Source organism: Giraffa tippelskirchi, chromosome 10, assembly GCF_054371585.1.
Source record: "Giraffa tippelskirchi isolate mGirTip1 chromosome 10, T2T-mGirTip1v1.2.pri, whole genome shotgun sequence".
Taxonomy (NCBI): domain Eukaryota; kingdom Metazoa; phylum Chordata; class Mammalia; order Artiodactyla; family Giraffidae; genus Giraffa; species Giraffa tippelskirchi.
Window position 1 is genome coordinate 72,482,318 of NC_137284.1, and position 23,856 is coordinate 72,506,173.

At 38.2% G+C, this 23,856-nt stretch overlaps 1 long non-coding RNA gene across 1 annotated transcript in view; it reads left to right on the top strand.

Annotated features, from left to right (window-relative positions):
• LOC145524782 (uncharacterized) overlaps positions 1-23,856 on the top strand; it is a 189,547-nt gene that overhangs the window by 132,388 nt on the left and 33,303 nt on the right. Inside the window, exon 2 of the long non-coding RNA XR_014067835.1 lies at positions 10,377-10,508. This is a non-coding gene — a long non-coding RNA (uncharacterized LOC145524782). The remainder of the gene's footprint in view (positions 1-10,376; positions 10,509-23,856) is intronic.

Sequence of the window (23,856 nt, forward strand, 5' to 3'; positions counted from 1 at the left end):
AGTCTTTTTATTACTCCCAGCCAAAGTAGCTGGTCTAGTTTGTTACTCTGCACATCTCACTTGAAGACTGAGGTGGTCAGGGCCAGCTGCAAAGTTCTGTTTCCTCCAAACTTCATTTTCCTGTAGGTATTTATTGGATCTTCAGAGAAAACTGTTCTCTTGCTAGTCGTAGCAAGCTATCTTAAAATGAGTCATGAACTGAAACTGGGAGATAGAACATCTAAATAGAGAAGATACCTCAAAAATTAATACATATTATCTTTCAAAAGGCTAAAGTGAAATATCTGCTGGCACTAGAAGTCTCAAAATTATTTTTCCAACATGTCCTCTGATAGTGTTTGATGAAAAAAAATTGCTAATGGTTTTCTAATATCCTGAGATAGATGTTTTCTAAGGGGATGCATGTCAGCTTAATTAATTTGGCAATTTTTCTATGTCATTATTAAAAAAGCAGATTCTAGATCTCTTGAAGAGCCGAGAGAGAAAAGGAGGTTTTCACATATTCAGTGAGGATCATTCTATTTAGAGACTGGGATTGGGAGCGAATCCTCTTTGTAGAGTTTAGCTGGGCAGAATTTGAACTGGTTCTAATATGATAAGGTTGGGTGAAATATTTTGATCATCTGCCATTTACTGAGAGATAATGGTCTATAATCAATTTAGCTTTTCTTCCATTCTTTTTCTAAAAGAAGAGAGGGACATTGATCTGTATTTAGGTTCGTTGTGATTATAAAATGAAAGAAAATCTTTTGTTCAGGAGAAGCAGAGCTTTCTATTATGCTGAACCCTGAGAGAAACACTTACTTTTTATCTTTATTATAAAAAAGATATGATGTAATATAGAAGATATCTACAGTATATGTATAAAGTATATAAGATGCAGCTTTCCCCTAATAGGTACAAATGTAGCAATAGTCATATGGCTATCTTTATAATGTGGTGGTGGAATTCAATTCAGTGAAAGAAGTTCTGTACAGGATCATAACTCTAGTCTGTGTGTGAGGCTCTGATTTAGCAAAATGCTTGAAATTCAAAATTTCTTCACAAAAAAGATAGAAATTACTGAAAGTGTTAAGGAAGTGTTTTTGTAGAAAAATTATGCAGAAAACAGAGGTGCTGTGAAAAATAAAGATAACTGGAGACAAAATATATAAAGATTTCATACTATCACAAAATCAAATTTACACTAGTAAATTAAACCACAAGAGAATTTAAATTTATCATTATGTTTATTTATATTAGTTTTTTTTTAACTTTCTAAATTTCTTTTTTCTATCTTTTACTTGACGTATAGTTGATTTACAATGTTGTGTTAGTTTCAGGTATACAGCACAGTGACTCACTTATATATACCTATTTTTTTCAGATTCTTTTCCCTTATTGGTTACTACAAAATGCTGAGTATAGTTCTTACAGCAGGTTCTCATTGGTTATTCTCAGTCTCTCAGTCATGTCTGATTCTTTGCGACCCATGGACTGCAGCAAGCCAGGCTTCCTTGTCCTTCACTATCTCCTCGAGTTTGCTCAAACTCATGTTCATTGAGTCAGTAATGCCATTCAACCATCTCATCCTCTGTCTCCCTCTTCTCCTGCCTTCAGTCTTTCCCAGCATCAGGGTCTTTTCCTATGAGTTGGCTTTTTGCATCAAGTGGCCAAAGTATTGAAGCTTCAGCTTCTGCTTCAGTCCTTCCAATGAATATTCAGGGTTGATTTCCTTTAAGATGGACTGGTTTGATTTCCTTGCTATCCTTAGGGGGTCTCTTGAGTTTTCTCTGGCACTGTGGTTTGAAATAACAGTTCTTCGGCACTCAGCCTTCTTTATGGTTCAACTCTCACATTCGTACATGACTACTGGAAAAACCATAGTTTTGACTATATGGAGCTTTGTCAGCAAAGAAATGTCTCTGCTTTTTAATACGCTATATGGGTTTGCCATAGCTTTTCTTCCAAGGAGCAAGTGTCTTTTAATTTCATGGTTGCAATCACTGTCCACAGTGATTTTTTAGCCCAAGAAAACAGTCTGTCACTATTTCCATTGTTTACCCACCTGTTTTCCATGACGTGATGGAACTGACTGCCATGATCTTCGTTTTTTGAATGTTGAGTGTTTAAGCCAGCTTTTTCACTCTCTTCTTTCACTATCATCAAGAGGCTCTTTAGTTCCCCTTCAGTTTCTGCCATTTTTATATATAATAGTGTGTATATGTTAATCCCAGACTCCTAGTTTATCCATCCCCCACTTTCCCCTTTGGTAACCATAGTTTGATTTCTATGTTTGTCTATTTCTGTTCTATAAATGAGTTCATTTGTATTTTTCTTTTAGATTCCACATCTATGTGATATCATATGATACTTGTCTTTTTCTTGCTTATTTCACTTGGTGTGAGACTCTCTAGGTCCTCCATGTTCCTGCGTATGAAATTATTTCATTCTTTTTTTATGGCTGAGTAACATTCTGTTGTATACATTAATCAAGTTAAACACATTGGCCATTAGTCTTTGCTAAACCTTTGTACATCCTAACTACCCTTCAAGATCCAGCTCAAGTCCTACCATCCCCCTTAAATCCTCTTTCTCCTCTGACCATATATAGTGTCTTTCATAAAATATACCCGACTATACAGTTTCATGCTTGTAATGTTTGTGTCACATACATAGACGCAGTTGGAAAGTTGTCCTAATACAATACAATTTAATAATACAAGGCTTTCTAACAGCTGCCTTACATAGTTAAAAACAGAAGTTAAGGCCGAGACTCATAGGCTCTATGTGGAAATCTAGTAATCTTTCATTTTTGCATAGCGTATGATGAATATCAGGGCTTCCCTGGTGGCTCAGTGGTAAAGAATCCACCTGTCAATGCAGAAGATGCAGGTTCAATCCTTGGGTCCTGGAGAAGGAAATGGCAACCCACTCCAGTATTCTTGCTTGGGAAAGCCCATGGACAGAGGAGCCTGGGGGCTAGAGTCTATAGGGTCACAAAACAGCCAGACACAACTTAGCGACTAAACGACAACAACATAATGGTTATCTAGATGACACAGTGGAAAAGGCAATGGCACCCCACTCCAGTACTCTCGCCTGGAAAATCCCATGGACGGAGGAGCCTGGTAGGCTGCAGTCCATGGGGTCGCTAAGAGTCGGACATGACTGAGCGACTTCACTTTCACTTTTCCTTTCATGCATTGGAGAAGGAAACAGCAACCCACTCCAGTGTTCTTGCCTGGAGAATCCCAGGGACGGGGGAGCCTGGTGGGCTGCCGTCTATGGGGTTGCACAGAGTCGGACACGACTGAAGCGACTTAGCAGCAGCAGCAGATGACATAGATTCGTTCAGAACTGAGTGAGCCTTAAAGGGACAAGGCAAAGTGATAGAATTTTTACTGAAAAACTGAATGCTTTAGTTTTTAGCACTTCTCACAAAGGGCTTTGCTTAAGTATATGTATCTCTGTGTGAGCTCATCTCCTTTGATATTTTTTTTCCAGTGTGGGATATAGGTTCTATTGACATTATTCTATTATTTTTTTTACTACAGTATATAAGTAGAATATCATTTTACTACTAGACTTCTACTAGTCTACATTTTATATAACTCATTAGTTATTCTGTATGGCATGCTATATTTTAGTTGTGAGTCCCAATACATAATTTTCATAGCCTTATTCAGTACACAGTTCAATGGGACATCATTGTCCCAGTCATTTTAGTGATAAGCTCCACCTCTGTCCTGGAATTTAGCTTATCATTGAAATGACAGTTTTGTGTAATGAAGAAGCTAATTGTTCTAGCATGGAAACATAAAACCTCATTTGTGATAATGGAATTTGACTTATCTCCTTCCTCTCACTTTCAATAATATCATAATGTTAATGCATCTGAATGTAATTAGCATAAGCTGTTTTAAAAAAAACATGCTCTACTATACCAGAAAACATGAATTAGAATTTCAGTTATTAGTTTTTTTTCCCAGACATTGACTTTATGGCGGAGGCCAAATGGAATATTGGTTCTTGGACTGTGCTAACCCATATAGCCATAAGTACGTTTTCATGATTAATTTTATGTCCATATTTTCTTGTCTTAATGACAAGAATTTTTTTTTCTCTCTGGTGTCTGTTGGAATGAACTAACTTAATTTCAGAGAATGTTAGAGAGGAAAATCTCAAAGGTGGCAATTAAAAACAAATATTTTCCCTCGGTTTATTCATTCTCCTACATGTAGATAGTGGGAAATTGAGTTAAAAAAAAGTTTCACTATTCCACTCATGCATTATTCAAGTGAAGTGAAAAGGCACAAAATATAATATGGGAGACTGATCCCCAAAGAAGTACTAATTTAAAAGAAGTTTGGCTGAAATAACAAATAATCAGTAATTGAAGTGTATTCTAGTTATATAGACAGAGCATACCAATGGGCAACATTTTTATATGGAAGTATACTGATAAATACTTATGGCAAAGCTTCATTTGGGGAATCTGGACTTCAAGCATTCATTTCCTCAAGAAACTGCTAAGATAAATAAATGTCAGCCTATGACTTAACTCTGGTTTACTGCTCCATGAACCTGCTCACAGCAGGCAGCCATGCTTCCTCCACCGGCATAAGAGAAGGAAAGATCTCTCTCTACTTGCTACCTTGGCTAAGAGAGTAAATCTGACATCTGTGGGTTGATGTTGCTGCTAAGTCGCTTCAGTCGTGTCCGATTCTGTGCGACCCCGTAGATGGCAGCCCACCAGGCTCCCCCGTCCCTGGGATTCTCCAGGCAAGAACACTGGAGTGGGTTGCCGTTTCCTTCTCCAATGCATGAAAGGAAAAGTGAAGTCACTCAGTCGTGTCTGACTTTGCGACCCCATGGACTGCAGCCTACCAGGCTCCTCTGTCCATGGTATTTTCCAGGCAAGAGTACTAGAGATTAGAGATCTTTAACTTGAAATTTATGGAAAGTTTCAGTAATTTCTAAATTTGTGGAGATTTTAGAAAGTGTTCAACTGGGCTGACAGTTTTCCTGAATCTTATCTCAAATACAGCATAAAGCATTTTCTAGAAATTATTGCCATATCCTCTCTGTGCAAGTGGGTAATCTCATTTGCTAAAATAAATACTTCTTTATACACTTGTTATGGTATAGGTTCTTTTTATACCTTGGTGACTCTAAAAACAATATATGTATGAGTCCTTGTGTGCATTTTGTCTTTGTAAGTATTCTTATATTGTCTCAGGATTGTAAGATGACTGCCCCAGCAGGAGGTATGACTTTTGTCTTTAAGGTAGGAATGAGGGGAGGGTTTGATGTGGACCATATAGGCCAGAGCTGCATCTCAGGGATGACACAGCCCAAAATTGAGTACCACTTTCTGAAGGAAGCAGGCAGTTGAAGGAATCTAAAGATGCACAACAGTTTTATTGTCCTATGTGGTAGGGTTTTTGTTTCCACCTTAAGAGGGCTGTTTTCATAGTGCAGAAAACCGTGTAGGGAGGGTGTTCACAGGATATTGGGCAGCCCGTAGTGACAGATGTTCATTACCACCAGCCTTACCTGATCACCCAGTTTAATTACCTCTCCCGTGTCTTCCTCTCCAACCCCCTGGTGTTGTGTTTTGTTTGTTTGGCTAGAACTTTGCACAATTTAAGCTCTTACAGTACTGCCTCTGTTTTCATCACCATTGTATATCTAGGAACTAGTGTAATGACCAGCACAGTGTGAGTTTTGAATACATATGTGTTGACTACATAAGTGAATGAATGAATGAATAGTAACTTGCAAATGATAAGGTAAACAGTAGCATGCAGTGGCTACTATAGGAAGTAAGATAAATTTAAAAATCCTAGACTGGGAAAATTGTCACAAAAGAGGGAAGTTCTGGGTTAAGTGTTAGCTATGGTTTTAACAAAAAAAGCCAAGAGAATAGGAAAACAGTGCATGAAGATATGTATGTGGCAATGTTCTTAGTTAGTTCATAAGATGGTGGGGAAAACAATGCTTTATCAAATTTCTTGTAAACACATTTGCACATATATATGGGTTTTTGATGATCTCTAATTTTTTTCCTGACTATCAGGTCCACAAAATGTACTGGAGAGGATCAAGCCTTAATTCTATCACGTTCAAATCTCTCCTGAGAGACATTTTCTTTCAGTGCCCTGGGAAGCTGAACTTTCTTAATTGGATTAGTGGCATTTTGCTGTTTCAAACTGAAACAGGATCCACTGGCCTATACTAGCTAGTGCTTTATAATCTACACCATCTATTTTGCGGTCATCACCGAAGTATTAGAGCTAACGCAGGGAGACAGGAAGTGGCATTAGAATTCTTTCTGTTCAGCCCTGCTTAGAGATGTAGTCTGAGATAATAAATACAGTGCTATTTTTCTGTATCAGAATACATCTCTGTAGAACTGAAGTTTGCAAAGAAAAGCCAAAAGGGAACTTTTCAGTATGGCAGGATAGCTATTTCCTGGGCACTCAGTATTTCAAAAGAGCCTTCCATTCAACCCATTTGCCCTCAGCTATTTTTTGTTCATGAGAGAGTGAATCCTACAAACCTTAATCCCATTTACCAAAATACCAAAGCAATCTGTACCTTCTGTCAAATAATTATGTCTGAGGTAAGCATGGGGAATTTAGTCATTTGTAGAGGGCTGTTTTCCCCTTAACAAAGTCTCTAAATAGAATTATCAAGTATCAAATGTTAATTTGTCAAGAAAAAACTGAATAGCTAATAAGGAAAATCAGATTTATATTGTAAATAGAGTATTACCCTAAAGACTACCATGTCTCCAAAAGGAAGTATGACTGAAATATGACTGAGGCAAAGTCTTAATCAGCCAAACTGTAGTCCTTTCCTCTTCCGTGTACTTCAAAATCTTGCTCTGGGGTGTTGTTGGGGAAAACACTACCACTGCATTTTAGGATTTTTGTGGAATATTCCGTTGCCCCTCACCACTGTCCCCTGGGACCCTTCCCCACCCTTCAGTTAATGAATTTCCACATCCACAGGTAAGGAGGGGCAACTGTATTCATTTTATATTATGGACTTGAGCATCCCTGGATTGCTACCCCCAGGGACTCCTGGAATCACCCTCATAAGGAATGGCTGTGTGGAAAGTTACAGGAACAATCCTGACTTTGGCATTCTTGTCCTCAGCTGTGACTTGCCTCCTGCAAAAAACATCCATATAACAGACTGGGTGGCTGCCTGGCTTTCCTGGCTAAGGGGAGGGATGAGAACACAGCTCCTGTCCCTGCCCACTAGCTGACAGGATTTTGAAGTTTCCAGGGGATGAGGCTTCTTGCAACTTTCCCCTTTGAGAGTGGACCCTGACTATGTATCAGTAGATGTTCTATTGACACTGCGCTCTCTGAACCTCTGGAAATCTGAGGGTATTTGCTCCACACTCCGTGTTCTGTCCGACTCTCATTTCTCGTTCTCCTCCACCTCCAAAGTTTCTTCTGTAACATCAGCCAAGTGAATTATAATTTTGAGAAGCTGGCCTGAGGTACAGCTTAAAATTGCACTCGTGAAAATGAGTATCTGTTATTTACGTTGTTGTAAGTTATTTAAATTGTAGGGCAAATGTTTCCCTGCATCTGAAAGGAGACGGGAAGAGAGGGGTGTTTGCAAGGAGAATGAGATTAGAGAGAAAGCTGTTGACACTAAGTCTTTTTCTAAGGAAAAATCAGAAAACTTCCCGCATTCCCTTCTCTAGCCCCAGCTGACTTGACTATAGTTGGGAGGTGTGGCTCTGTCAGCCACTTCCCTTTCCTCTCTATTTCAATGGAAATGACCAGAAACTAAAGGAGCTTGCAGTGTGGTACCTGTCCAGTCTCAGTCAAGTCGACTTGAAGATCTGCAAGTTAATTCATTGTAACCATGGTTATTGGAAAACCAAGTGAAGATTTTCTGTTTAGGATGAGTTGGCTTAACTGCACGCATTTTCTCTCCATTCTTTTCCACCACCATCTGATGCCTGTGCTAATGCGTTATGCTTGCCTCCTTCCTCTTCCATGTTCTCTTTTTTAGCTATTCTTTTATTTTAAAAAACTGATGAATAGTTGATGTACAATATTATGTAAGTTTCAGGTATAGAACGTAGTGATTCACAATTTTGAGGAACCTCCATACTGCTTTCCACAGTGGCTGCACCAGTTTACATTCCCACTAACAGTGTACAAGGGTTCCCTTTTCTCCACATCCTCTCTAACATTTGTTATTTGTAGGTTTTTTGATGATTTTAGCCATTCTAACAAGCATTATGTGGTGTCTTATTATTTTGATTTGCATTTTTCCAGTAACTAGCAATGTTGAACATCTTTTCATGTGAGTGTTATCCATCTGTATATCTTCTTTGGAAAAAAGTTTGCCCAGGTCTTCTGCCCAATTTTTGATTGGTTGCTTGTTTATTTGTTTTGATTTTGAGTTGTTTGTATATTTTGAATATTAACCCCTCACTGGTTGCATCATTTGCAAATGTTTTCTCCCATTCTGTAGGGGTTGTCTTTTAGTTTTGTTGATGGCTTCCTTTGCTGTATGAAAGCTTTAAGTTTGATTATGTCCCATTTGTTTAATTTTGCTCTTATTTCTTTTGCCTTAGGAGACTGATACTTAAAAACAATTTCTGTCAAAAGTATTCTGGCTATGTTCTCTTCTGCGAGTTTTAAGATCTCCTTAAATGTAGGAGATATAAGTCCTTAAGCCATTTAAAATTTATTTTTACATGTTTTTTGCATGTGGTGTGAGAGACTGTTCTAATCTCATTGTTTTACATGTTAACTGTCCAGTTTTGCCAGCACCACTTGTTGAAGAGACTGTGTTTTCTCCATTGTATTCTTGCTTCTTTGGCATAGATTAATTGACCGCAAATGTGTGAGTTTCTATTTCTGGACTGTCTATTATGTTCCAGTGATCTATGAGTTTGTTTTTGTGCCAATACCATGCAATATCAATAATGTCAGATATACAGATGATACCATCCTCATGGCAGAAAGGGAAGAGGAACTAAAGAGCCTCTTGATGAAGGTGATAGAGGAGAGTGTTAAGAAGCTGGCTTAAAACTCAACATTCAAAAAATGAACATTATGGCATCTGGTCCAATCACTTCATGGCAAATAGATGGGGAAACAATGGAAACAGTGACAGACTTCATTTTCTTAGGCTCCAGAATCACTGCAGATGGTGATTATAGCCATGAAATTAAAAGACCCTTGCTCCTTGGAAGAAAAGCTATGACCAACCTAGACAGCATATTAAAAAGCAGAGAGGTTACTTTGCCAACAAAAGTCCATATAATTAAAGCTATGGTTTTTCCAGTAGTCATGTACAGATGTCAGAGTTGGACCATAAAGAAAGCTGAGCACCAAAGAATTGATGCTTTTGAACTGTGGTGTTGGAGAAGACACTTGAGAGCCCCTTGAACTGCAGGGAGATCAAACCACTCAAATCAACCCTGAATATTCATTGGAAGGACTGATGCTGAAACTGAAGCTCCAATACTTTGGCCACCTGATGCGAAAAGCTGACTGATTGGAAAAGACCCTGATGCTGGAAAAGATTGAAGGCAGGAGAAGAAGGGGATGACAAAAGATGAGATGGTTGGATGGCATCACTGACCCAATGAATGTGAGTTTGAGCAAGCTCCAGGAGATGGTGAAAAACAGGGAAGCCTGGAGTGCTGCAGTCCTTGGGATCACAAAGAGTTGGACACGACTGAGAGAATGAACAACAACAATATAAAGTGAGGGGTTACAAAAAGTAAACTCAAAATTCTTTTTCATTTGATCAAGTTAACGCCTTAGCAGAAATTAAGCCCATTTCATAAATTAAGCCCAAAACAATTATTCTAAAATTTATTTAAAATATCCTATTCAAAGATACATTAGAATGGTGGTAATATAAAAGGAATGATTTCATAATGTAGTGAATGACCAAAGTTTTGGAGAAAAGAGAACGATAAATATACAATGAAGGAAAATTGCTTACTTCCTTTAAAATGTAGTAACACAAATGTATTAATAAAGTGCTTTCAAGAAGGAGTTATTTCTGTACGTAGATGTGATAATTAAATAGTCCTACTTTGACTAATATCAGCCTCATCCCAGTCCTGCTACGTAGTGGTAAACATATGTGTCACTGCTCATCACATTATTTTCTACTTTTAATGTTAGTAATAGGACATAGTTAAACCATTTCTGGAACATTATTGATTTTCATAGAAAGTTCAGATATTCATCCTCCAGGTTCAGGATTTAAAATCAGCTGAAGTGTGGAATAATTACTTTGAAACTAATCTTGTCCCTACATTGTATTGCACATCGTTAAGTTATGAAGAATCTTGTCTATGTTACATGTTCTTTTGATGTTTTTGTCTTATTTTTCAGGCAAGAATACTGGAGTAAGTTGCTATTTCCTCTTCCCGGGATCTTCCTGGCCCAGGGAGTGAACCCATGTCTCCTGCATCTCCTGAATTGCAGGTGGATTTTTTACCTGCTGAGCCCTCGGGGAAGCCCCTAGTAAGTCATACTTTTTATAAATAAGCTACTTGGCTGTAGTAAGCCATAGAACTGAATAATGGAAATTAAAGCTTAAAATTTGAACTACGTTCACATACTATCATTCTTTATTGAATTTGTCTTTTTTTTTTGTCTGTGATCTCAAGATAGGCTACTCCTTTTCTATAAGTTACTTGTATACACAATATGCTGCTGATTGGTTATTGCATTTGCATGGATGCTGTCAGAGTTATCTGTTAGCAAAAATCAGGACTGGGACTAATTTGCTATAGTTTCTTTCTTCATTATTTTCTATTATTAGTGATTTCTGTTATTAATATAATTCTATTATTAATGACTTCTGTCATTATTTGGTCACAAATTAATCATTAATTACCCATCTTTGTTGAGGGACTCAGAATAAATTCAAGATGGAAACATCAGCACAACTGAGATATTGAAACCACTGAGGGATGAGATAATCTGTATTTATTGAGATGCTAATATCTCTAGACTATAATATAGGTAGTTCCTAGGCAGGAGTGTAATACAGTGGGTGAAAACAGAATTTCATAGCCAACATATTTGAATTTTAGTTTAGGCCTGCACTGTAGCTAATTTGGGGGCAATGGGTAGGCCACAGTTTTTTAGTTATGAAAGAAGAATAAGAATACCTACCATACAGAACTGATTGAGTCGGCGTAATGTATTCTTTGTTATCAAAATATTCATAGCTTTGGGACTTTGAACTGGTAAGTATTGATGAATTGTAAAAGAGTGTGATTCATAACTGTATGATCTTAATTACATAGAAATGGATGCTTAGTTGTATAAATGCCCGAGTGAGACCTAGAAGGACACATCAAATGGTACACTACTTATTATTATGAATGACTTTGTTTTTTGCTTTTTTTTTTGGTTTCCTATTATGCACATGTTATTTTTTAGGAAATGTTATTTTGAAAACCTTTCAAACTTTGAAAAAGAACTGTTGTGGAGGGTTTTAGATAACGCAGGTAACTTCCTAAGCACAGTGAGTGGTATATGATAGGCTCTCAATACATTTAAACTACTTTTTCTTGAAGCCTAACAGACCTTGTTAAAATTCGTGTTTTGTCTCTTGCTAGTTTTGTGACTTCAGTCAAATTACTTAGTCCCTCCAAGCGCGGTGAATTTGCCTGTAATGTGTGTGTGTGGGGGGGCGGAATTGTTGCTCTCCCTTGAATCCCCTTCTCCTACAACTATATTGCAAAACTCCTCCATAAATTCTCTATATTATTTTTTTCTGCTAAAAACTAAAGGTATTAATATCTTCTATCTAATTCTTCCAGACTAAGTAGTAAAAAGATGAGTTAATAGAGTTGTTCATGCTCAAATGTAGCCATTCAGTCAAGCCCTGAAAAAAAACACTGGAAGAGAAGAGGAAGGTGTGCCTGATAGTATTTACATTTCCAACCATATGATATTTTGTGTCTCTCATTATATGTGGCAGATCTGGTAGAGGAAGCATGAAATGAAAGCAGTGTGATTGCTGGTAATTAAACAAAACTAAATTTATCTTTTTCCTAGATTCCTCCAGTTGCAATACCAGGTGGGTCATTTTATTTCAGAGCAATTTATTTACAGTTTTCTTTATTCTCCCTTCTACTAATTGCAAGCCTGATTAATATATCCTTTAAGCCTTCATCCAGATTTATGATTTATGTCAGTCACTTGTCTTATTACTATTTAAAGGGAACTTTAGGATTCATTTATTTGGAAACAAGCAAAGATATGCTGATTAATGGTATTTAGAAAAGGAAATGTATATTGCCCTCCGAATAGAATGTGGCATGAATATAAATTTTTAGTGATGTATCACAGTGTTGAAAAGCACTAAATTTCATTTCTATTGAACTGAACATTTGTCTTCTACTCCTTGAGCTCATATTTTTCACAAATGAAACTTTGGAGGAAAGGGAGCTAATGTTTGCTGAGAGCTGTAATAGGATGCCATGGGGCACACTTTGTCTTGGCTGTCCAATTTAGAGCCACCACATACCTTGTGACATAGGTGACAGTTCTGCATTTGTTAGATGAGGCAAGGTAGTTTGAACTTAACAACATGCCTTGGGTCAGTCGCTGAGAAGTCACAAACTTGGGCTTCAAGCCCTACCATCTCATCTTTCACTGTATGTTGCTTTTTTATGTGCTAATCTCAGATGTTATATTTTGATAACTTTCAAGTCCTGGTTTTAGGTGAGCCCAAAGAAGTAAAATCATTTCTTCAGTGTCTCTTCTTTAATGCTAGTCTCTCCTACAAATCAATGAGTATGAAGTTGTTATAGTAAAACCTCAGACAGCTAATTCCAAGGGCATTATTAGACAGATTGTAGATTACTGACTCATAGAAAATGCTCCAGAATTTAAAAACTTTGGCATGTGGAGGTAAAATGTTGTAAAATTGCCTTTTCCAGTGAAAGCCAAAGTAGGAAAAAATTCTTCTCATTGACGATCTTGGGTATATCAGAAAGATGGAGTTGGGAATTGCAATGCTCCGTGAATGAAGAATTGTCATTCTTAAGGCACAGAAAACAGCAAGTATTTTGAGAAAAAAATGTACTTAAAGAATAAGTCTCTTTAGGGATAGTGTTGAAAAGACTTTGTGTGTTTTCAGTAAAAATAAATGGAAACAGCTTTCTCTGAAGTTATTATTAAGAGTTTTGCAGCAAAGAAGCTGTCATTCTGACGTCTTCCCATGGAGGCACATAAGCACCTTGAAATGTGTGAGGACAGAGTTAAGAAAGAAAAGAGAGAGCAGAAAGGACCAGATGGACAGTGAAACCAGTTTCACTGATTCCTTTAATGAAAGAATTTAGAAGTTAATAGCATGACTGCATCCTGCACTCATTTAAGTTTTTGGATATGTATTTATCTACAAGTTAACAATACAGGACACATTACACAGCTCTCATTCTGCATTGTGTCTCCTTCCATCTTGTTACATTTAAATATAACTCGAAGTTAAAGAACTCTCTTCAGATACATTCAGCCATTTTTGTCAGGAGGACCTCTGTTCATTATTATGGGTGAAATGTGGTTTTCCCCAGGGACCATGTGAAAACAGGCACTGTTTATTATTCAGTCCTACTGAAGGAAGACTTGGTCTGCTTTGTGAGACGTTTCTAGACAGCACACTATGGCTAGTCAACACTAGAAAATGCCTGAATCACTAGCGTTTAAGACCCTCTGGCTTAGATGGTAAAGAAACCACCTGCAGTGCCAGAGACCCAGGTTTGATCCCTGGGGTGGGAAGATCCCCTGGAGAAGGGAATGGCTAACCACTCCAGTATTCTTGCCTAGAGAATTCCATGGACAGAGGAGCTTGGCAGGCTACAGTCTCTGGTCTCACAGAGTCGGACACGACTGAGTGACTAATACTAACACTGCCTGGGGTACTGTTAATGACAGGCACATTGTTGTATAGCAGATTTCTAGAACTTAAAAGGGGCTTCTGAGATGGCTCAGTGGTAAAGAATCTGCCTGCAATGCTGGAGACATCAATCAGAGGAGCTGGCTGGTTGCAGTCCATGGGGTTGCAAAGAATTGAACATGACTGAGTGACTAACACTAAGACCCTCTGAGTTACACAGCTATTCAGGGTAAATGAAGTGTCCTCTGACTCTCTGCCTGAGAGCATTCTGTGACCATGGGATATCGTAGGTCCAAGAGGTACAGGCCAGGGATGTGAGGGAATTAACACCTCAGGAATCACCCTCAACTAATAAGGGCTGGGAACTGGTGGATAAACACCCCAGCTTTCTTTCTGTTGCTGAGTTGGTTCTAAGGAATGTTCTGCATAAATTCTTAAAATAGCTCAGTGGGATGAGCCCAGATTCCCACCAGGTTCCTCTGCTCATTCACATCCCCAGCAGGGTTTTCCCTCCTTTTTCATTTTACTTACCCATTCCTTTACTCTTCCTCCAGAGATCAGTTCCCAAATAAACCACTTGCATTCAGATCCTTGTCTCTGTCTGCTAAACACAAACTAAGACAACCTCCTGCTGGTTTTTCTTTCTAGCTTACAGAAAAACATTTCCCAAGTTAGAGTAGATTTTTAAGAGGTTGTATTAAAAATATCTTGTTATGTTTTGCCACCCGTGAGATTAGCAATTTGGGAAATATAATGGGAAAAGATATGGGAAGATGGTAGTGATGGAATCCAATGGTCAGTGACCAGAAGAATCAAATTTCTGATAACATTCTTAGGTGGGCATCTCCTTGGCACATGCTGCATACTGGCACTGTACTTAAAACCATGTTCTCTCTGTATGTATAATAGTGTGAGTGTGTGTCTGCGTGTGATATGAAGATGTACCACCTTTATACAAAGCTGTGCTTGTATAAAGCTGGTTCTAATTCAAAAAGTGAAACAAAATGGGGAAAACTTAGCCCAGTGATGCTAGAGAAATTCCATCAATCAGTTGGTATGAAAATATCTGCCCCCCCCGCCCCGATGTTCATATTATACACAGTAAGCATTGTGATCATGCTTTAAAACACACATTGAAATTAAGGCCAGGATATTGGATGTAAAAATCTATAAAACCTTCCTCTTCTGTAATGTATATTTATTCTCAAGTTTATTTTATGTGTTATGAAAAGAAACCCCATAATTTAAACAAGTACTGAATTAACCTAAAATTAGACTATCCGGTGATTCATGGATTTTTAGAAATAATTGGAAAATTTTGGGGGTAAATCTGTTTTAGAAATGCTTGCTCCAACAACAGCCTCTTTCCTTAGGAGACAGAAAAGACAATTCAGAAAAGAGAACATTTTTCTTAAAGAGAAAAAGAAGACTTCAGATGATTTAGGTGGCCTGAAGAGCTTCTGAAAATAGTTACTCTTCCAGGTCAATATCATATTTCCAAGCGAACTATTGTGAAGTTTTGGCAATTAGTAGTAGATGAAGTACCCCTGGTTTATTCTACATCTTCTATTTTCATTCTGCTCCAGAAAGCAAAAGGACATTTTTAAGCCATCAATATAAACTGCCACAAAGAGCCCTATTTTTTAAATTTTAAACTAATCTTCTTATTTCTTCTTTCTTTCTGCATTAAAATAAATTTCACTTGTTCCTTCTGACCTCACTGTTGAACTGTAAAGTTTGTACAATTTTATCACAATGGGTTACAAACTATATTTAACAGCAATAATGTAAAAGACTTTTTTCTTAGCTACATAAACAACTAGATTTATATTCTTACATGCTGTTGATTGCAAGAGATAAGACTTAAAAAACTCAAACCAACTGAAACAAAGGACTTGATGAGAGATGACAGTTGTTTGGAAGTTTATTTTTATAGGACAAAGGCAAGTTTTTCATTGTTTATTTTAAAGTTGGAAAGTTTACATTATGGAGGTATTCATATCTCCGTTTCTTTCGTTTTGCTGTGACACACTTCCTGGCTATTTCAAATCCCTCTGTCTTGCAACACTACTTTGCATTCTGAAGAGGTTTCCTGCCTAATTTAGTTTCATCAACTGATTGCCATGGAAACTCTTGATATCCTTCCCTCTTCCTGGAATGAGATGTTGGCTCTGTTTCAAATAGAATTTTTTTTTTTTTTTGACACAGAAAGTAGAGTAAGCTTTATAAAGTAAAATGTCTCGTCAACAAAGAATTGCCTTCTAGGGTGACCCACTGGATGGACACAAGTCACAAACACATGCCTACTGAACTAAATAGGTAATTTATCAGTAACGATTAGAAACAGGTAGCGACATCATACAAATCAAAGCTAAGTGATGCCTGGCTGATTTTCTAATTTTATTGAGAAGAAAGTTGAAATCAGGCCTTTGTTGCATGTTAGTCCAGCAAAGGCAAAACAAAACAACCAATGATATAGTAACCCTACAATTTTATGAGACTGAGTCAATCTGAATATCTCAAGGGCTTCTCAAAGCAGATTCAATTGGTAAAAGTGGACAATTGGCCTGGAAAAATAACCTGTACAATGAGCTTTAACAGAAGGGTCTACCCATTTTTACCATGAATTTTACTTTAAAAGTGTATCTTTCTAGGAAGATTGTATAGATTAGCTACATTGTGCCACTCTATGAGCCCTATGCTTTGAGACTAGAATCATATTCTGAGTTTGTGCATTTATATTTGACAATTTTAAAATGGAATTCAGGAGGAAGGGCTAGTTTTAATGTGAAGAAGAAAGGAAGGATTATGTCTGGTGTTTTTGCTTATTTTTTTGTGTATATACATATGTGAGGGAATATTTTAATTGTACAACTGAATATACGTATACAGCTATTATACATCTCTGTGTGTCTGTCTATTGCATATAGACATGTGGTTGTCAGAAGGACAGATTGATAGGAAAAATGTAGGTCAATATCAGGAGAGAAAATCCTTTCTAATAATTATCTGTAAATTCAAAGATATGATGGTTTCCAGAGTAACTGTATTGAACTTTGGTTATTTCTTATAATATGCATATTTTGCATTTCCTTTGTAAAAAATGAGTGAATCACAATTGGATATCTCTTCTGCAACTGATAGTGACCTCTGTTTTCCTAAGACATTAAAAAGAATAAGAGAAGTCAAATTTTTCATTCCTTGTAAGCCTTGGATTTACTGGCAGATATTAATGGTGTTTTGGATGACATGAAGTTTGTCTATACAAAATCATTGGTCATGAATTTTTTTTTCCTACCGTGGGGTGATAGGCATATTTTATTTTATTTTCCCACAGTGTACTTACATGTCCAGAAAATGTGTTATTCTAAACAGTTTATTTAAAATGAACATTGCACATGTGTGGGGAACACTTTCAAAAAGGAATGCCTATTTAGCAAGTCTAGGAAGAATTATCGGAGAAGGCAATGGCAACCTACTCCAGTATTCTTGCCTGGAAAATCCTATGGACGGAGGAGCCTGGTAGGCTACAGTCCATGGGGTCGCTAAGAGTCGGACACGACTGATCAACTTCACTTTCACTTTTCCCTTTCATGCATTGGAGAAGGAAATGGCAACCCACTCCAGTGTTCTTGCCTGGAGAATCCCTGGGATGGGGGAGCCTGGTGGGCTGCCGTCTATGGGGTCGCACAGAGTCAGACACGACTGAAGCGACTTAGCAGCAGCAGCACCAGGAAGAATAATAATAATTTTATAAATCCTAAATATTGCAGGTAAGAGACTTCATAGCCTACTTTATTATTTGGGGGTGTCCATTTTGATGATCTAAATTAGGAAAGTATATGATTACTTTCACATTAACTGTGGCCTTAGCTGCTCTGTTGAAACTTACCAGCAACTCTGTTTTAATATCTCATCATGACAAAGCAGTAAATAGCTCTGGCTACCCCTGTGTGTTGTTCACTTTCAGTGTAATTTACTGTTGGCTGTAGCGCACATAAATAAAGCATAGTTTCACAATGTCTACTTTTTTCTCTTTTTTAGAACTAACACCTGAGTGTAAATTATATTCATACCTATTTCTGGAATAATTTCTCCAACCCCACTTCCCTTTATTCTGCACTGAAACAATTTGGGTGCCTGATGGAAATATCTGACCTGATTTTGCAGTCATAAGAGGTTTGGAGAGCAGTGATTTAGGATCCTAACATTGGGCTGTTGTTTCAGTGAAGAATTTCAACATTATGAACCCCTTCACCAAAATTATTTTTATGTACTTTCTTTTGTGTATCTTTGCATACACTCATGTATTTTTTTGTGTGTGTATTTTTGTTTTTCTCATAACCTGACTCTTAAACCACTATGTGAATTCTAAAGAAGGGGAGAGCTTTGTTATGATTCATTTTCATCCTTTGAACATAGTGTAGCCACTTTAGGTATACAGTACTCTCTATGCGTAAGATACACAAGCCTTATTGCCATTGAAAAACCAGATACATAAATACATTTAAAAAATGATGTGATCCTTTTTCTAGACAGAAAGTACTTGCCTAAAATTCATCCCATGGAAATTGTTTCTGGTTCTGGAGAGGGCCAGGTAGAACAAGTGTAAGTGGAAATTATATTCACGTGGATTTTAGCTTCATCTGAAGAAGGCCTTGGCAATAAGTAGCCACTGAATTCCTGCTTCATGATGGCAAAATAATTTCTGGTCTCATGGCTGGATTTTTGGGGAGTCGTAGAAGAGATTATGGTATTTTTTTAAAGGGAGTTTTTCCTTTCTTCCCTTCTGTTTTCTCTGTCTCTCTTTCCTTTTTCTTTTTTTCCTTTTCTCCTATCCCATCCCACTATCACACATGTAGTAAACTTCTGTGATGCATCAGATACTTTGCTTCTTAATCTGAAGGTCTGTAATTGAGAGATAATGGCCAATTGTGTGAGGAAAGCTAGTGGAGGTGATGGAATTCCAGTTGAGCTATTTCAAATCCTGGAAGATGATGCTGTGAAAGTGCTGCACTTGATATGCCAGCAAATTTGGAAAACTCAACAGTGGCCACAGGACTGGAAAAATTCAGTTCTCATTCCAATCCCAAAGAAAGGCAATGCTAAAGAATGCTCAAACTACCGCACAATTACACTCATCTCACACCCTAGTAAAGTAATGCTCAAAATTCTCCAAGCCAGGCTTCAGCAATACGTGAACCGTGAACTTCCAGGTGTTCAAGCTGGTTTTAGAAAAGGCAAAGGAACAAAAGATCAAATTGCCAACATCCACTGGATCATCAAAAAAGCAAGAGAGTACCAGAAAAACATCTATTTCTGCAGTAATAACTATGCCAAAGCCTTTGACTGTGTCAATCACAATAAACTGTGGAAAATTCTGAAAGAGATGGGCATACCAGACCACCTGACCTGCCTCTTGAGAAACCTGTATGCAGGTCAGGAAGCAACAATTAGAACTGGACATGGAACAACAGGCTGGTTCCAAATAGGAAAAGGAGTACGTCAAGGCTGTATATTGTCACCCTGCTTATTTAACTTATATGCAGAGTACATCATGAGAAACGCTGGGCTGGAGGAAGCACAAGCTGGAATCAAGATTGCCAGGAGAAATATCAATAACCTCAGATATGCAGATGACACCACCCTTACAGCAGAAAGTGAAGAACTAATGGGCCTCTTGATGAAAGTGAAAGAGGAGAGTGAAAATGTTGGCTTAAAGCTCAACATTCAGAAAACTAAGATCATGACATGTGGTCCGATCACTTCATGGCAGATAGATGGGCAAACAGTGGCTGACTTTATTTTTCTGGGCTCCAAAATCACTGCAGATGGTGATTGCAGCCATGAAAGTAAAAGACACTTATTCCTTGGAAGAAAAGCTATGACCAGCCTAGACAACATATTGAAAAGCAGAGACATTACTTTGTCAACAAACATCTGTCCAGTCAAGGCTATGGTTTTTCCAGTGGTCATGTATGGATGTGAGAGTTGGACGGTGAAGAAAGCTGAGAGCTGAAGAATTGATTCTTTTGAACTGTGGTGTTGGAGAAGACTCTTGAGAGTCCCTTGGACTACAAGGAGATCCAACCAGTCCATCCTAAAGGAGATCAGTCCTGGGTGTTCATTGGAAGGACTGATATTAAAGCTGAAACTCCAGTACTTTGGCCACCTGATGCAAAGAACTGACTCACTGGAAAAGACCCTGATGCTGGGAAAGACTGAAGGTGGGAAGAGAAGGGGACGACAGAGGATGAGATGATTGGATGTCATCATCAACTCGATGGACATGGGTTTGGGTGGACTCCAGGAGCTGGTGATGGACAGGGAGGCCTGGCATGCTGCGGATCATGGGGTCGCAAAGAGTCAGACAAGACTGAGTGACTGAACTGAACTGACTATGTGAGGAAAGAAATGGTCAAGCTTCTGCTGAGAAGGACTTGCCTCTAGTTCTTCCACACTCACCATGAGAATTTAAGATGTACATTAAAGCTGAAAAAACTAGCAATACTGCTCCAAAAACTAACTTTTAAAAGAAAGCAAAACCTTTTCCCCCATTAATTATACATATTAATTTGTTGCTGAAAGTAATGAGGCACACACAAAAGCAACCAAAGATGGACAATAGAGCTTGAGAAAAGTGTTTGCTTTTTGACATGGAAACCCATACCCTCCACTCCCCTTTCATTTCAGTCTCTTTGTGTCCCCATGGATTGCAGCACACCAGGCTTCCATGTCCATCACCATCTCCCTGGAGCTTACTCAGACTTGTGTCCACTGAATTGCTGATGCCATCCAACCTTCTCATCCTCTGTTATCCCCTTCTCCTCCTGCCTTCAATCTTTCCCAACATCAGGGTCTTTTCCAATGAATCAGTTCTTCCCATCAGGTGGGCAAAGTATGGGGCTTTCAGTTTCAACATCAGTCCTTCCAGTGAATATTCAGGGTTGATTTCCTTTAGGATTGACTGGTTGGATCTCTTGCAGTCCAAGAGACTCTCAAGAGTCTTCTTCAACACCACAGTTCAAGCATCAATTCTTTGGCCTTCAGCTTGCTTTATAGTCCAACTCTCACATTTGTACATGACTACTGGAAAAACCATGGTTTTGACTAGGTGGGCCTTTGTTGGCAAAAGTAATGTCTCTGCTTTTTAATAGCTTTTATTCTGAGGAGTAGTGTCTTTTAATTCCAACGCTGCAGTCATCATCAGCAGTGATTTTGGAGACCAAGAAAATAAAGTCTCTCGCTATTTCCATTGTTTCCCTATCTATTTTCCATAAAGTGATGGAACCAGATGCCATGATTTTAGTTTTCTGAATGTTGAGTTTTAAGCCAACGTTTTCACTCTCCTCTTTCACATTCATCAAGAGTTTCTTTAGCTCCTCTTCACTTTCTGCCATAAGGGTGGTGTCATCTGCATATCTGAGGTTATTGATATTTCTCCCAGCAATCTTGATTCCAGCTTGTGCTTCATCCAACCTGGAATCCCCTTTCATATCTTCCAAAAGAATGAAAAGAAATAGAAAGGTGGATAGAAGTTTATCTGTTTGTAATAGGACAATCAGTAGGATGAGAATGGGCATATGCGAAGTTACTCTTTTACCTCCTTAGGTAGAAAGGTCTCTGAAGCATGAATAACTATTTCCACCCAACAGTTCATCTTCCCTTTCTCCATAGTGACAAGTTTTAGCGCAGCATATGGCCACTCACAATACAGACTACGTATCCCAAAGTCCTTTGTAACAAAATATTGTCATATGTCTAAATTCTTGCCAATATAATATAGGCTGACTATCTTATGGCAGTTTTAGGGGAAACCTCTGTTAAGAGACAGCTAATGAACCCCTTTTGTCTCCCCTATCCCTTCCTCTTCTCCATCTCGCTGCCTGGAAGGTAGACACCCATCCTGAACTGTGTGGACAAGAGTCATAGCCCAGCTATGGCAGAATGGTGACTGCAAGGAGCCCAGGTCCCCAAAGAGATGATGAATCAGAGCTGCCATTAATCATCCTAGAGTGCTTGCCTTTAGACCTTTATACGAGGGAAGTAAAGTTCTGCCCTCATGTAACATTATTTTTTAAGAATTAGTAGTAGTACTTATAACCTTAAGTAATACTGCAACTTTATAGGAAGGCTAGAGACAAACTGTCTATTTCCAGCTCTTACATTTTTCATCTGTCCTTCTGCATTCATAGCAGGCAAGGAACTAGCAGCTTTTCAGAATCTTCTAAAAATTATACATGTTGTAGATATTTTACGTAGGTTTTCTCCTACTTAATCATCATCAGTGGTACACGGCTCAAAGTATGGATGAGGATACTCAAACTCAGAGAGAAAATATAGAAACTAAATGTCAAGCAAGTCTAGAATTTAAGCATAGATATCTGTGAATCCAAACTTAAATGTGTTCTATATTTTACATCACCTCCCTGACATTCTGATTTAAGATCCTTCCTCACTTCCATGTTTCTATGATACATAGATTGGCTGGGATCTGCTCTGCCAGTATGCTCTGAGAGAAGACCCTGAAGTAGGTGAAGTTTCCCTTAGTATAGGGAGATGAAAACTGATTTCCAGTCTAAAGAGAAACAATTATGTGACTTCTTTTTTATTTATTGGGGCAGAGTTGCTTTACAATGTTGTATTAGTTTCTGCTGTACAGCAAAGTGAATCAGCTATATGTGTACATATATCCCTTCCTTCTTGGATCTGCCTCCCACCCACCCCTCATCCCACCCATCTAGGTCACCAGACAGCATGGAGCTGAGCTCTCTGTGCTACCCTGCAGGTTCCCACTAGCTATATATTTAACACATGCTAGTGTATATATGTCAATCCTAATCTCCCCGTTCATCCTACCCTGCTTCCCCACCCTGTGTCCACACATCTGTTCTGTCTGTCACTATTCCTGCCCTGAAATAGGTTCATCTGTACCTTTTTTCTAGATTCAACATATATGTATTAATATATGATACTTGTTTTTTTCTTCCTGACTCATTTCACTCTGTATGACAGTCTCTAGGTCCATCCTCATCAAACTATGTTACAAATTTCTCTCCTTTTTAATGACTGACTAATATTTCATTGTATGTATGTACCACATCTTCCTCCATTCATCTGTATAGTCACTATGGAGGTTCCTTAAAAAAATAAAAATAGAACTACCATGTGACCCAGAAATCCCACTACTGGGCATGTACCTTGAGAAAACCATAATCAGAAATGTTCCTTGCATCCCAGTGTTCCTTGCAGCACTATTTACAACAGTCAGGACATAGAGATGACCTAAATGTCCACGGACAGATGAAAAGATCACGTGACTTCTATTTGAGGAAGATTTAAGAGGAAATGTCTTCTCTGATTTTATGTATGTCTGTAGATGAGTGGTCTTAATTTGGCAGCCCCAGGCCGACTTCAGACTCCATAGAAATTTAGCTTGGCTCACAATATTTAAAAAACACTAATTAGCTGCTAACCTTTAAAAGTCAAAATATTTTACATAAAAACCTGGATTCCTGACTTCTCTAGAAAAATTGGAAGATCCAGTAACAGTAGGGTTACGTTTCCACATGACAACACTTCGCTGGAGCTGTGTGTGGCTGCCTCTGCCTTGCCATCTCCTGTTTGCCTCCTCAGCCTCTTCCGCTCATTTTCTTTTCTGACCTTTTCCTGTCAGGGATTTGAGAAGTTTATTACCTTTGGGTGGATACTTTTCTTTGACAGTGATTTAAGATGATTACACAGAACAGATTGTCATCTGGCTGTATTTTTTGACGTATGTTCTCTATTTCTAAGTATGATTTGGTGAGCTATAGAGGTACTTTATTTACCACAGTGTCTCTTTAGAATACCTGTCAATTTCTTCAGAGCGACTCAGAGATGAGCCAAGTTCTCTCCACCGTCTGGTACATAGAGTTGGATTGTTTCAAAGTCTGAGAGGTTTTTGATGTAGTTAAG